Raw genomic sequence first — 14,051 nt, forward strand, 5'->3', positions numbered from 1 at the left:
TGACGAACCCTCCACCTCCAAATCGATCCTGCTCCAGAGTACAGGCCTCGGTGTAACGCTCATTCCTTCGACGATAAATGCAAATCCAACCATCACCCCCGGTGAGACAAAACCGCGACTCGTCAGTGATGAGCACTTTTTGCCAGTCCTGTCTGGTCCAGCGATGGTGGGTTTGTGCCGGTGATGTGCCAGTGATGTCTGGTGCGGACCTGCATTAATACAGGCCCACAAGCCCTCAGTCCAGCCTCTCTCAGCCTATTGCGGACAGTCTGAGCACTGATGGAGGGATTGTGTGTTCCTGGTGTAACTCAGGCAGTTGTTGTTGCCATCCTGTACCTGTACAGCAGGTGTGATGTTCGGATGTACCGATCCTGTGCAGGTGTTGTTACATGTGGTCTGTCCTGTCTCCCTGTAGCGCTGTCTTAGGCGTCTCACAGTACGAACATTGCAATTTATTGCCCTGGCCACATATGCAGTCCTCATGCCTCCTTGCAGCATGCCTAAGGCACGTTCACACAGATGAGTAGGAACCCTGGACATCTTTTTTCATTTTTTTCAGAGTCAGTAGAAAGGCCTCTTTAGTGTCCTAAGTTTTCATTATTGTGACATTAATTGCCTACCGTCTGTAAGCTGTTAGTGTCTTAACGACCCTTCCATAGGTGCATGTTCATTAATTGTTTGTGGTTCATTGAACGAGCATGGGAAACAGTGTTTAAACCCTTCACAATGAAGATCTGTGAAGTTAATTGGATTTTTACAAATTACCTTTGAAAAACAGGGTCCTGAAAAGGGATATTAATTTTTTTGCTTTATTTAGTATACAACCAATTTTTAGTGAACCCGTTGAAGACCATCTACAGCCCCTTGGGCAAATCTAGTTTAAAATTGCTGACGTAAACCATATTAACTGGAACCACCATTTCAGTAATGGGTAAAAAAAAGTCCAATTAACAGATTTGATTAGTTTCCGCATATGTATATTATTTATATTTGAGTAGCATAAGATTAATTAAATCAATCAATGTACATACAAAAACATAGATATTGGAACAAACAATTCTAAAAATCTACTTGAGATAGAGCATGCTGGGAAATATGATAATGATGGGTGTGGTTTTGTTTTAACACTGGTTATTAAGTTAACACTTACAGAGTGACTTTAACACCTGAATTAACACTAGAAATGTTACACTGAAAAATCAACACTTGTTAACAATTTTCTGTGTATATACATTGCACTTATCTCTATATACATAAACTGAAGTTCTAGTAGATCAATACATAATAAATTGACCAAATATTTCAGTTACAGTGTCTCTCTCACCACCATTGATATTTGTTTTGAACTGATATTGGTGGTATATGTGAAATGAGTCAGTCAAGAGCATGTTATATGTCCTCCTTTTCTCCTGCTAGGCTCCTGTCCCAGCCCTAGTCCAAGGGTTAAGCTCTAGTCCCAGCCCCAGTCTAGTCTAGGGGTTAAGCTCTAGTCCCAGCCCCAGTCTGGTCTAGGGAATAACTTCTAGTCCCAGGCCCAGTCTAGTCTCGGGGTTAAGCGCTAGTCCCAGACCCAATCTAGTCTAGGGGTTAAACTCTAGTCCCAGCCCTAGTCCAGGGGTGTGGTTTGGGGCAACAGTGTTCAACCAAGCCACTCTTTCTATGCCGCCACAGGGGTGAGAGAAAGTCTCCTGAGCTGGGAAAGAGACAGAAGCGTGTCAAAATCCACAGCTCTGAGAATGCAGAAGTCACTGCAACACAAATATGCACAAACACACACACCTCACTCTTTGTAGACCCCCCCCCCCACACCCCTTCTTGTTCCCCTCTGTCTTCCATCCAGTGGCGTGAAATTTGTTTCCTGCTCCATTGACCTTGTCCATCCTTTTACCCACGCAGGAAAGGAATGCTAAGGAATAGGACAGCAGTAATATCTCAACCAGACCAAAACATAAAACAAGTGCTTGACGCAGTAATATCTCAGCCAGCCCGAAACATAAAACAAGTGCTTGACGCAGTAATATCTCAGCCAGCCCGAAACATAAAACAAGTGCTTGACGCAGTAATATCTCAGCCAGCCCAATACATAAAAAAAGGTGCTTGACATTTGCTAGATCGACACTCCTCTTTCTGTTCTCTGCCCATCTCAAGTTTGTCTGAGAGGGATGGCCTGTAGGTGGAGTCCTTGGCTGCTCTCTCTGCTGCAGTCCAGTCTCACTCTGCCTGCTTGGAGACTTAGCGTTGCGTAGCGCTGTGGGAGTGACTGTGGCGACCTGCGGCGGCGACCGTAACCCTGTGAGCTGATTTTGTCCTCTGGGGCTCTGTTGACCTTTAACTTGTTGTTGAGGATGTGTAGCCGATGGACCAGGTCTTGCAGGCTGCATGTTCCCAGAGAACAGCCTGGTCTTTTCACTGAGGTCACACTGGATCTTTTGGACCTGAAAGAGAAAAAGATCAAGAGAAGAGAAGAGAGGAGATTTCTGAAGATTGACTGAAATGAACTTGACCAAAAACCATTCAAATGTGACCTTTTTATATTAGTAAAAAAAAAATTTTTTAAACACCAGGGTGACCATTATTGAAATAATACCTGGAATGAAATACTGAGGGGTCTGTCTCCTCTCTCTGCCCTGGTCCACTGAGAATCCCTGAGTCCACTGCAGAGCTGCTTTGGAAATCTGCTCTCTGTAACCAGACTCTAAATCTACCACAGAAGAGAAGGCATGGTTAATGGAGAAATAACATACTTCCCCCTAGACACATCAAAGACAGAACGCACATCTCCTATCCAATAATCCTGTACACTCTATAGAATTAGATGGTGGCCACCGTTCGTCAATCAGTTTACCTCTTTTTCATGTTGGAGTTGAGGTCAACTTTGGTGCCTTTCACCAGAGGTAGAACTGTGCCTTTCACCAGAGGTAGAACTGTGCCTTTCACCAGAGGTAGAACTGTGTCTTTCACCAGAGGTAGAACTGTGGCTAGAACACACCCGCAGATGATGGTTTGAAGAGGCACTTTCATATTGGCTGGAGCCTGTGAATAAGAATGGAATGAAAAAAATGTGATTTATATTTAGATAGTCTCTTCTACTTGTGAGTAAGGTAATATCCTTATCTCCTGGCTCCAAAAGTATACCTGGAGTGTCCAAAAAGCAGGTTATGTGAACTCTGACCCTCTTCAGCCCCTGGTCATTAATTTGCCCAATATAATATCTGGACAAAAACAGTTCTGAGTATTGGCTCATTTCTCTGTGCTCAGGAATATCATACATTATACATGGATGAGAGTGACGAGTCATCTCCTTCAGTCTTCTTCTGTAATAACAATATAATAAGAAAATTGCACTGCTGCAGACAGAAAACAAAGATAGCACTCCCTACATTCCTGCCTTGACTTCAGAGAAAACCAAAATGATCTGATACAAGTCAGAAAGAAAATATACATTCTCAAATTCAAATGGCAGATTTCACTTACCTCAAAACAATTCACTTTACTGGGAGGTTCACTGGGAGGCTGCCAGTTGTATAGATCTCTCCAGTTACTCCTGGGTGGGTGCTTTATCTAAGGCTGTAGTTACCTATTTGTCTGAGTGTACACTGTCAACGTGAGAGGCTTTATAGGGGTGGGTGGGAGGGACTTATACCTTATTGCCAGTCAATGTGGGAGGGGCTTGTCTATGTGACAACTTTTATTGTACCCATCCTATCCAACAGACTGTGCCTGGTGAACCATGTCAGGCTCATGAAGCCCATGTAATGTAGCAAAGCTATTACAGAACAGAAAGAAACGCAACATGCAACAACATTCAACGATTCTACAGTTAATTTAAGGAAATCAGTCAATTGAAATAAATTCATTAGGCCCTAATCTATGGATTTCACATGACAACCATCTGTTATTTGTTGAATTCTTTGGTGAACAAAAAATATAAACGCAACATGTGAAGTGTTGGTCCCATGTTTCATGAGCTGAAATAACAGAAACCCAGAAACGTTCCAAATGCAAAAAAATCTTATTTCTCTCAAATTTTGTGAACAACTTTCTTTACATTCCTGTTATTGAGATTTTCTCCTTTGTCAATATGATCCATTCACCTGACAGGAGTGGCATATCAAGAAGCAGAGTTACAGGCTTTGGTTTTTCCATTTATGTTTTGAGGTTGGACTTTGGCACATTTAGCTCATTAGCACATAGGGTGTCACCTCGTTAGTCAGTATGTGTTACACCTGTGCTGGTTGCCGTCTCGTTAGAGGAAAGGTTTTTCAGCTGTGCTGGCCCAGGTGCTATTTAGGAATGGCTGGCCCAGTGATCCAGATGTCTTGAGAGATGGGGAGTGTCAATGCCTTTAGTTGGCGCGCCCTATTTGATTTCTAGAAAAACATTTATTATTTATTTGTCAGATTTGGTTTTCTTCCTGTCTTTAAGTTTGGTGTGGGTTTTTCTTTTGTTTGCTTCTTCTTTGGCAATTGTATTGGGTGTTCATGATGAGTGTCTTTTAGGTTCCAGTTGTAGTTGCTAGTCAACATACACCCCCTAAAACCCCACCTGTTTCTTTTGGTTGTTGTCAGTGACTCTTTGTTAGTTCCCCATTCTTGCTTGGGAACGTAACAATGGCATGATCATTACACAGGTGCACCTTGCGTTGGGGAAAACTAAAGGTCACTCTAAAATGGGCAGTTTTGTCACACAACACAATGCCACAGATGTTTGAAGTTTTGAGGGAGCATGCAATTGGTATGCTAACTCCAGGAACGTCAACCAGAGCTGTTGCCAGTGAATGTACATTTTTCTACCATACGCCACCTCCAACGTAATTTTAGAGAATTTGGAAGTATGTCCAACCGGCCTCACAACCGCAGACCACGTGTATGGCGTTGTGTGGGTAAGCGGTTTGCTGATGTCAACGTTGTGAACAGAGTGCTCCATACTGGCTGTGGGGTTATGATATGGGCAGTCATAAACTACAGACAACGAACACAATCGCATTTTATCAATGACAATTTGAATGCATAAAATTACCATGACATGCTCCTGAGGCCCATTTTGTTAAAGGTACAGCTTATGTGATCAATAGATGCATACAGCTGAAGTCGGAAGTTTAAATACATTTAGGTTGGAGTCATTAAAACTCATTTTTCAACCACTCCACAAATTTCTTGTTAACAAACTATAGTTTTGGCAAGTCGTTTGGGACATCTACTTTTGCATGACACAAGTCATTTTTTCCAGCAATTGTTTACAGACAGATTATTTCACTTATAACTCACTGTATTACAATTCGAGTGGGTCAGAAATGTACATACACTAAGTTGACTGTGCCCTTAAACAGCTTGGAAAATGAGCCAATTGGAGGTGTAAAAAAGCCAGAATACGGTTTGCAACTGCACATGGGGACAAAGATCATACTTTTTGGAGAAATGTCCTCTGGTCTGATGAAACAAAAATAGAACTGTTTGGCCATAATGACCATCGTTATGTTTGGAGGAAAAAGGGGGAAGCTTGCAAGCCGAAGAACACCATCCCAACCGTGAAGCACGGGGGTGGCAGCATCATGTTGTGGGGGTGCTTTGCTGCAGGAGGGACTGGTGCACTTCTCAAAATAAATGGCATCATGAGGCAGAAAAATTATGTGGATATATTGAAGCAACATCTCAAGACATCAGTCAGGAAGTGAAAGCTTGGTCGCAAATGGGTCATTCAAATGGACAATGACCCCAAGCATACTTCTAAAGTTGTGGCAAAATGGCTTAAGGACAACAAAGTCAAGGTATTGGAGTGGCCATCACAAAGCCCTGACCTCAATCCTATAGAAAATTTGTCGGCAGAACTGAAAAAGCGTGTTTGAGCAAGGAGGCCTGCAAACCTGACTCAGTTACACCAGCTCTGTCAGGAGGAATGGGCCAGAATTCAACCAACTTATGGTGGGAAGTGTGCGGAAGTCTACCCGAAATGTTTGACCCAAGTTAAACAATTTAAAGGCAATGCTACCAAATACTAATTGAGTGTATGTAAACTTCTGACCCGCTGGGAATGTGATGAAAGAAATAAAAGCTGAAATAAATCACTCTACTATTATTCCGACATTTCACATTCTTAAAATAAAGTGGTGATCCTAACTGACCTAAGACAGGGAATTTTTACTAGGTTAAATGTCAGGAATTGTGAAAAACTGGGTTTAAATGTATTTGGCCAAGGTGTATGTAAACTTCCGACTTCAAATGTATGTGTATTTCCAGTTATGTGAAATCCATAGATTAGGACCTAATGATTTATTTCAATTGACTCATTTCTTCATATGACATGTAACTCATGAATCAATGAAATTTTTGCGTGTTGCATTCATCTTTTTGTTCATCATAATGTTTACATTCTGTCATAAGGAGCACATGTTCAACTTCATAAAAAACACGAATGTCAAATGGTCCCGTACAGTCAAAATCATGTTTTTAATCAAATTAGATGATATTTGGAGTAAACCAGATCAAAGTAGGATGACCAAAAATCATTGTTGCTGCTACATTGATGAAGTTTGATCATAAAGTGAGTGGTCCCCTCTCCCATGTCAAACACGTGGATTCAGGGAGGAATATTAATACAGCAATGGTAACATCTTATGTGTGCAGCAGGGAGTGGCAATAGAATGCAAGCTTAACAATTCAATTGTTGAAACATTTCTAGCCCGTCTATCTATGGGTAACAGGGTTGACATGTTATGCTCAACCCTCTCAATTTTCCACCACAAAACACAGAAAATGACCAAAAATGGTAGAACCAGCTCAACCACTATTTAACTATTAGATATTCAATGTTTCTTTTGAAATAAAAGAAATAAGTTGAAATAAGTAATAATTTCAACATATTAAAATGAGAGTTCTGTTTATGTAACAGGGTTGACCTTAAAATCTTCAGAAATGACTTTGTCAAAGCTACATAATAACTAGGACTTTACAATTACATATTTTGGGGGGTTAAGTGGGTTAACAGAGGGACATGTCAAAATGCTGAATTTTGGCACTTTAGTAAGTCTATTCATATTGAAAATCTGATTTATTGACTTCTCTATGTGTCTATGTGTAAAGGGCACTTAATTTAATATAGCAGGCTTTTAAAATGACATATTGGTGCACAATTTCTCTTAAAATATCAAAGGGATGCAAAAAGCACTAATTTCGTGGAACGCCCCATATACAGTATGAGAGTGACATTCATATTGACACCCAAATAAGTAACACTTTTGTTACAGGCCACTCATTGTCGTCAGTTTTCACACAAAAAAAACAAATTGTACTGTTTCTGCCTTGTAACTGGAAACTTCTGTGTTACATGTGACAGAGCTCTGTTTCTGCCTTGTAAATGGTAACTTCTGTGTTACATGTGACAGAGCTCTGTTTCTGCCTTGTAACTGGTAACTTCTGTGTTACATGTGACAGAGCTCTGTTTCTGCCTTGTAAATGGTAACTTCTGTGTTACATGTGACGGAGCTCTGGTTCTGCCTTGTAACTGGTAACTTCTGTGTTACATGTGACAGAGCTCTGTTTCTGCCTTGTAACTGGTAACTTCTGTGTTACATGTGACAAAGCTCTGACTAGAAGTTCATTGCCACTGAGTCAGGAAATGGTTATGAGCCAGAGGGATAATGGTTTAGTCTGACCCCAACTATTTTACCCACCTAGACATTCTCGCAGTATTCAAGGAATGTTAATTCTAGCTATTTCCAATACCAGTTTTTAGAACCAGATGTCAATGATAGGCCTATTTTAGGATTCAGCACAAACTTAAACTCATTACTGCTCAGCAAAAGTAATTGTAAGGCTGGGATTTAATCCGATCATGTTTTGTCTGCAATAGATTTTTTAAGGCAATGTTCACGAATTCGCAGAGACCACATAAACAATAAACGCTGCATATTTCGTCTCAATCTGAAATTACCTTTCAATGGTTCATTATCCAAATCCAGTGGGATTAAATCCGAGCTAAACCATAAATTGTTTGGGATACCCAACTGATGATTGGCTTTCGGTTGCTGAAGCATGCTGTGATGGTCTCATTTTTTATTCACTGCAAATAAAAACATTGGTTTTGATTGCCAATCTGTGCTCATGCATAGAACACTGATGAGTAGAAAACTCATGCGTAGAACACTCATACACAGAACACTCATGCACAGAACACTCATGCACAGAACACTCATGCATAGAACATTTGAATCATTTTGTGGTCCATCCCATTCTACCGAAGCAACCTCAGGTCTTAACAACCTGCCACATAGTTCATCTAATTAGTCAAGGACTAAATAGTCCAGAAGTTAGTAATCTGAAGTCAAGCAATGTCTCAGAAATATATTTATTTATTTATATAGATATCATTTTTTTTAGAAATAGCCCTAGTCTTGACGTAATTTAAGATTTATTATGATTCGGAGTTAGTCAGACTTTTTCAGACAACATTCACTGCAACATGTTCAGAATTTAAAATAGGCAGTTCATTTTCTGTGGTTATGACAACGGCACGTTAAGTGCTCTATTATGTACTGTGGATGTAATTTAAACAGGTGATAAGAAGCGGTGAACGTGCCGAAGGAGATGCATGGCCAGTCTGCACACTTTCCACAAAATAAAAGTGATTTGAAACCAAATTGCGTGCACTTCGTTTCTACAATGTGGAGATGAAAGACATTTAGAAAGAAATGCTATTGCTTATTTCAATAGGTTGTATTGTGCATAACAAATTCTATTTACTTAATCAATCAATCACTCAATCAATCAAATGTATTTATAAAGACCTTTGTACATAAGCAGTTGTCACAAAGTGCTCCACAGTAACCCATCACAGAATTCTTCTGTTGAACAAGGCAGTGTAAATCTAAGGCAAGTCAATGTGTTCACGAGTAAGTTGGCCAAAGTTGTTGAAAATATTTTAGTTGCATTTTGTACCAGTACCAGTCAAAAGTTTTGTACCAGTACCAGTCAAAAGTTTGGACACACCTACTCATTAAAAGGCTTTTCTTTATTTTAACGATTTTCTACATTATAGAACAAGAGTGAAGACATCAAACCTTTAAATAACACATATGGAATCATGTAATAACCAAAAAAGTGTTAAACAAATCAAAATATATTTAATAGTAGCCACCCTTTGACTTGATGACAGCTTTGCACACTCTTGGCATTCTCTCAACCAGCTTCATAAGATTGCATTGAAATGCATTACAATTAACATATGTGCCTTGTTAGAAGTACATTTGTGGAATTTCTTTCCTTCATAATGCGTTTGAGCCAATCAGTTGTGTTGTGACAAGGTAGGGGTGGTATACAGAAGAGAGCCCTATTTGGTAAAAGACTGTCCATATTATGGCAAGAACAGCTCAAATAAGCAAAGAGAAACGACAGTCCATCATTACTTTACATGAAGGTCAGTCAATCAGGAAAATTTCAAGAACTTTGAAAGTGTCTTCAAGTGCAGTCGCAAAAACCAAGCGCTATAATGAAACTGGCTCTCATGAGGCCCGCAATAGGAAAGGAAGACCCAGAGTTACCTCTGCTGCAGAGGATAAGTTCATTAGAGTTACCAGCCTCAGAAATTGCAGCGCAAATAAATGCTTCAAAAAGGTTAAGTAACAGACACATCTCAACTCTCAACATCAACTGTTCAGAGGAGGCTGCGTGAATCAGGTCTTCATGGTCGATTTTCTGCAAAGAAACCACTACTAAATGACACCAGAGTCATTTCTAGCCACCAGATAAAGGGTCTGAACGGGAATATCTTGAATCGTCATCATGGATAGCGAGACCTACCATTAAAAGCTAGCGTTGAAAAGCTGAGACTCTATCGAACATGCACATGTAACATGTTTTGCTCTATGATGCTCACAAGCTACACAAGAGTTGTTAGAAGGTACAGGGTTCTTCTACGTAGAAGATCAAAGGAAGGTCAAAGGTTGTCCTGAAAGGAAAATGGTAAAACACCTCATCGTGAAGCCACATTTCAGGGCCGGACATGAGATAAATGAAAGTCAGAAAACTAAAAAGAAGATTTATGCTGGGGTCTCACGACTGATTCTATAGGATTTATTTTATTAACGATAAGAATTTGGGAGACATTTCAGTAGGTTTTGTTGTACATGTTTAACATCCACTCAGTACATATTCCCTTCATCCATGTTCATTGAAGAACAAGGAACAGTCATCGAAGGTGAAAGAATCATGAGCAAAGTCATTTCTAGCCACCAGATTCATGCTCTGAATGAGAATATCTTGAATCATTATCATGGATAGCTAGACCTTCCACTTTAGACACACATTTCTCAAGTAAAGAACTATAGAAATGATCCCTGAAAGTATAGTCTTCGTGTAGAAGTTGTTGTGATCAAGGTGGAGCATCTTGAAAAGAGCATTTGCACCACCGGTTTGTGTTGCATTCTCAGCATCAACAGTTGTTGCAATCAAATTATGTTAATTATGGAGAATTGGTAGGTTCCTCAAATGAGAAATATGGTCAACGATGCTGGTTGCCAACAGGTAAAATATGACCTAATGTTGGTGGACAGCCATGCATATTTCAAAGCTGGTTATTTTTGTGAAATTCTACCCCCTTTTAAACATTGTGTGTTTTAGCTATAGACGTATGGGTTGTACCATCAGATTTGTCTTTGTCTTCCGCATCCAGTGGTACCAAGAGTTCGTCTGTGTGATTAACGGTAGCTGAGATAGAGCTGTGTTCGTGAGACGAAGACGGATCCCGAAGGGACCCAGGCCGGGTCTTTTTTTACAAAAACATCTGTAGAAACAGAATGGTTTGAATTACAAACTACTAAAACCTATCTATGAAAAGCTGAGACTCTATCGAACATGCACATGTAACATGTTTTGCTCTATGATGCTCACAAGCTACACAAGAGTTGTTAGAAGTTACAAGGTTCTTCTTCGCAGAAGATCAAAGGAAAGTCAAAGGTTGTCCTGAAAGGAAAATGGTGAAACACCTCATTGTGAAGCTAAATATAAGTGCTGGACATGGAGATAAATGAAAGTCGGAAAACTAAAAAGAAGATTTATACTAGGTCTCAGGACTGCTTCTATAGGATTTATTTTATTAACGATAAGAACATTGGAGACACTTCAGTAGTTTTTGTTGTACATGGTTAATATCCACTCAGAACATATTCCCTTCGTCCATGTTCATTGAAGAACAAGGAACAGTCATCAAAGGTGGAAGAAAAATGAGCAAAGTCATTTCTAGCCACCAGATTCATGCTCTGAATAGGAATATCTTGAATCATCATCATGGATAGCGAGACCTTCCACTTTAGACACACATTTCTCAAGTAAAGAACTATAGAAATGATCCCTGAAAGTATAATCTTGGTGTGGAAGTTGTTGTGATCAAGGTGAAGGATCTTGAAAAGAGCATTTGTACCACCGGTTTGTGTTGCATTCTCAGCATCAACAGTTGTTGCAATCAAATTATGTTAATTATGGAGAATTGCGAGGTTCCTCAAATGAGAAATATGGTCAACGATGCTGGTTGCCAACAGGTAAAATATGACCTAATGTTGGTGGACAGCCATCCATATTTCAAAGCTGGTTATTTTTGTGGAATTCTACCCCCTTTTAATTATTGTGTGTTTTAGCTATAGACGTATGGGTTGTACCATCAGATTTGTCTTTGTCTTCCGCATCCAGTGGTACCAAGAGTTCGTCTGTGTGATTAACGGTAGCTGAGATAGAGCTGTGTTCGTGAGACGAAGACGGATCCCGAAGGGGCCCAGGCCGGGTCTTTTTTTTACAAAAACATCTGTAGAAACAGAATGGTTTGAATTACAAACTACTAAAACCTATCTATGAAAAGCTGAGACTCTATTAAACATGCACATGTAACATGTTTTGCTCTATGATGCTCACAAGCTACACAAGAGTTGTTAGAAGTTACAAGGTTCTTCTATGCAGAAGATCAAAGGAAGGTCAAAGGTTGTCCTGAAAGGAAAATGGTGAAACACCTCATTGTGAAGCTAAATATAAGTGCTGGACATGGAGATAAATGAAAGTCGGAAAACTAAAAAGAAGATTAATGCTGGGTCTCAGGACTGATTCTATTGGATTTATTTTTTTACTTTAAAAACATTTGAGACATTTCAGTAGTTTTTTTTGTACATGGTTAACATCCACTCAGAACATATTCCCTTCATCCATGTTCATTGAAGAACAAGGAACAGTCATCAAAGGTGGAAGAAAAATGAGCAAAGTCATTCCTAGCCACCAGACTCATGCTCTGAACGGGAATATCTTGAATCATCATCATGGATAGCGAGACCTTCCACTTCAGACAGTCATTTCTCAAGTAAAAAACTATAGAAATCATCCCTGAAAGTATAGTCTTGGTGTGGAAGTTGTTGTGATCAAGGTGAAGGATCTTGAAAAGAGCATTTGCACCACCGGTTTGTGTTGCATTCTCAGCATCAACAGTTGTTGCAATCAAATTATGTTAAATATGGAGAATTGCGAGGTTCCTCAAATGAGAAATATGGTCAACGATGCTGGTTGCCAACAGGTAAAATATGATCTAATGTTGGTGGACAGCCATTCATATTTCAAAGCTGGTTATTTTTGTGGAATTCTACCCCCTTTTAATTATTGTGTGTTTTAGCTATAGACGTATGGGTTGTACCATCAGATTTGTCTTCCGCATCCAGTGGTACCAAGAGTTCGTCTGTGTGATTAACGGTAGCTGAGATAGAGCTGTGTTCGTGAGACGAAGACGGATCCCGAAGGGGCCCAGGCCGGGTCTTTTTTTTACAAAAACATCTGTAGAAACAGAATGGTTTGAATTACAAACTACTAAAACCTATCTATGAAAAGCTGAGACTCTATCGAACATGCACATGTAACATGTTTTGCTCTATGATTCTCACAAGCTACACAAGAGTTGTTATAAGGTACAGGGGTCTTCTATGCAGAAGATCAAAGGAAGGTCAAAGGTTGTCCTGAAAGGAAAATGGTGAAACACCTCATTGTGAAGCTAAATATAAGTGCTGGACATGGAGATAAATGAAAGTCGGAAAACTAAAAAGAAGATTTATGCTGGGGTCTCAGGACTGATTCTATAGGATTTATTTTATTAACGACAATAACATTGAAGACATTTCAGAAGTTTTTATTGTACCTGGTTAACATCCACTCAGAACATATTCCCTTCATCCATGTTCATTGAAGAACAAGGAACAGTCATCAAAGGTGGAAGAAAAATGAGCAAAGTCATTTCTAGCCACCAGATTCATGCTCTGAACGGGAATATCTTGAATCATCATCATGGATAGCGAGACCTTCCACTTTAGACAGACATTTCTCAAGTAAAGAACTATAGAAATGATCCCTGAAAGTATAGTCTTGGTGTGGAAGTTGTTGTGATCAAGGTGAAGCGTCTCGAAAAGAGCATTTGCACCACCGGTTTGTGTTGCATTCTCAGCATCAACAGTTGTTGCAATCAAATTATGTTAATTATGGAGAATTGCGAGGTTCCTCAAATGAGAAATATGGTCAACGATGCTGGTTGCCAACAGGTAAAATATGACCTAATGCTGGTGGACAGCCATCCATATTTCAAAGCTGGTTATTTTTGTGGAATTCTACCCCCTTTTAATTATTGTGTGTTTTAGCTATAGACGTATGGGTTGTACCATCAGATTTGTCTTTGTCTTCCGCATCCAGTGGTACCAAGAGTTCGTCTGTGTGATTAACGGTAGCTGAGATAGAGCTGTGTTCGTGAGACGAAGACGGATCCCGAAGGGGCCCAGGCCGGGTCTTTATTTTACAAAAACATCTGTAGAAACAGAATGGTTTGAATTACAAACTACTAAAACCTATCTATGAAAAGCTGAGACTCTATCGAACATGCACATGTAACATGTTTTGCTCTATGATGCTCACAAGCTACACAAGAGTTGTTATAAGGTACAGGGGTCTTCTACGCAGAAGATCAAAGGAAGGTCAAAGGTTGTCCTGAAAGGAAAATGGTGAAACCTCATTGTGAAGCTATATATAAGTGCTGGACATGGAGAT

The 14,051-nt window shown here is 39.8% G+C and overlaps 4 non-coding genes across 4 annotated transcripts; all 4 read right to left on the bottom strand.

Moving 5' to 3' along the window:
* Positions 1–10,130: 10,130 nt before the first annotated feature.
* On the bottom strand, positions 10,131–10,346 carry LOC129856286 (small nucleolar RNA U3). Its single transcript, XR_008759696.1, has one exon. It is a non-coding gene; the product is annotated as a small nucleolar RNA U3 (small nucleolar RNA).
* A 797-nt stretch (positions 10,347–11,143) lies between these two features.
* LOC129856231 (small nucleolar RNA U3) lies at positions 11,144–11,359 on the bottom strand. Its single transcript, XR_008759646.1, has one exon. It is a non-coding gene; the product is annotated as a small nucleolar RNA U3 (small nucleolar RNA).
* Positions 11,360–12,156: 797 nt separating this feature from the next.
* LOC129856246 (small nucleolar RNA U3) lies at positions 12,157–12,372 on the bottom strand. Its single transcript, XR_008759660.1, has one exon. It is a non-coding gene; the product is annotated as a small nucleolar RNA U3 (small nucleolar RNA).
* A 793-nt stretch (positions 12,373–13,165) lies between these two features.
* On the bottom strand, positions 13,166–13,381 carry LOC129856305 (small nucleolar RNA U3). Its single transcript, XR_008759715.1, has one exon. It is a non-coding gene; the product is annotated as a small nucleolar RNA U3 (small nucleolar RNA).
* Positions 13,382–14,051: the final 670 nt, after the last annotated feature.

The sequence above is a fragment of the Salvelinus fontinalis genome, chromosome 5 (assembly GCF_029448725.1).
Source record: "Salvelinus fontinalis isolate EN_2023a chromosome 5, ASM2944872v1, whole genome shotgun sequence".
Classification (NCBI taxonomy): domain Eukaryota; kingdom Metazoa; phylum Chordata; class Actinopteri; order Salmoniformes; family Salmonidae; genus Salvelinus; species Salvelinus fontinalis.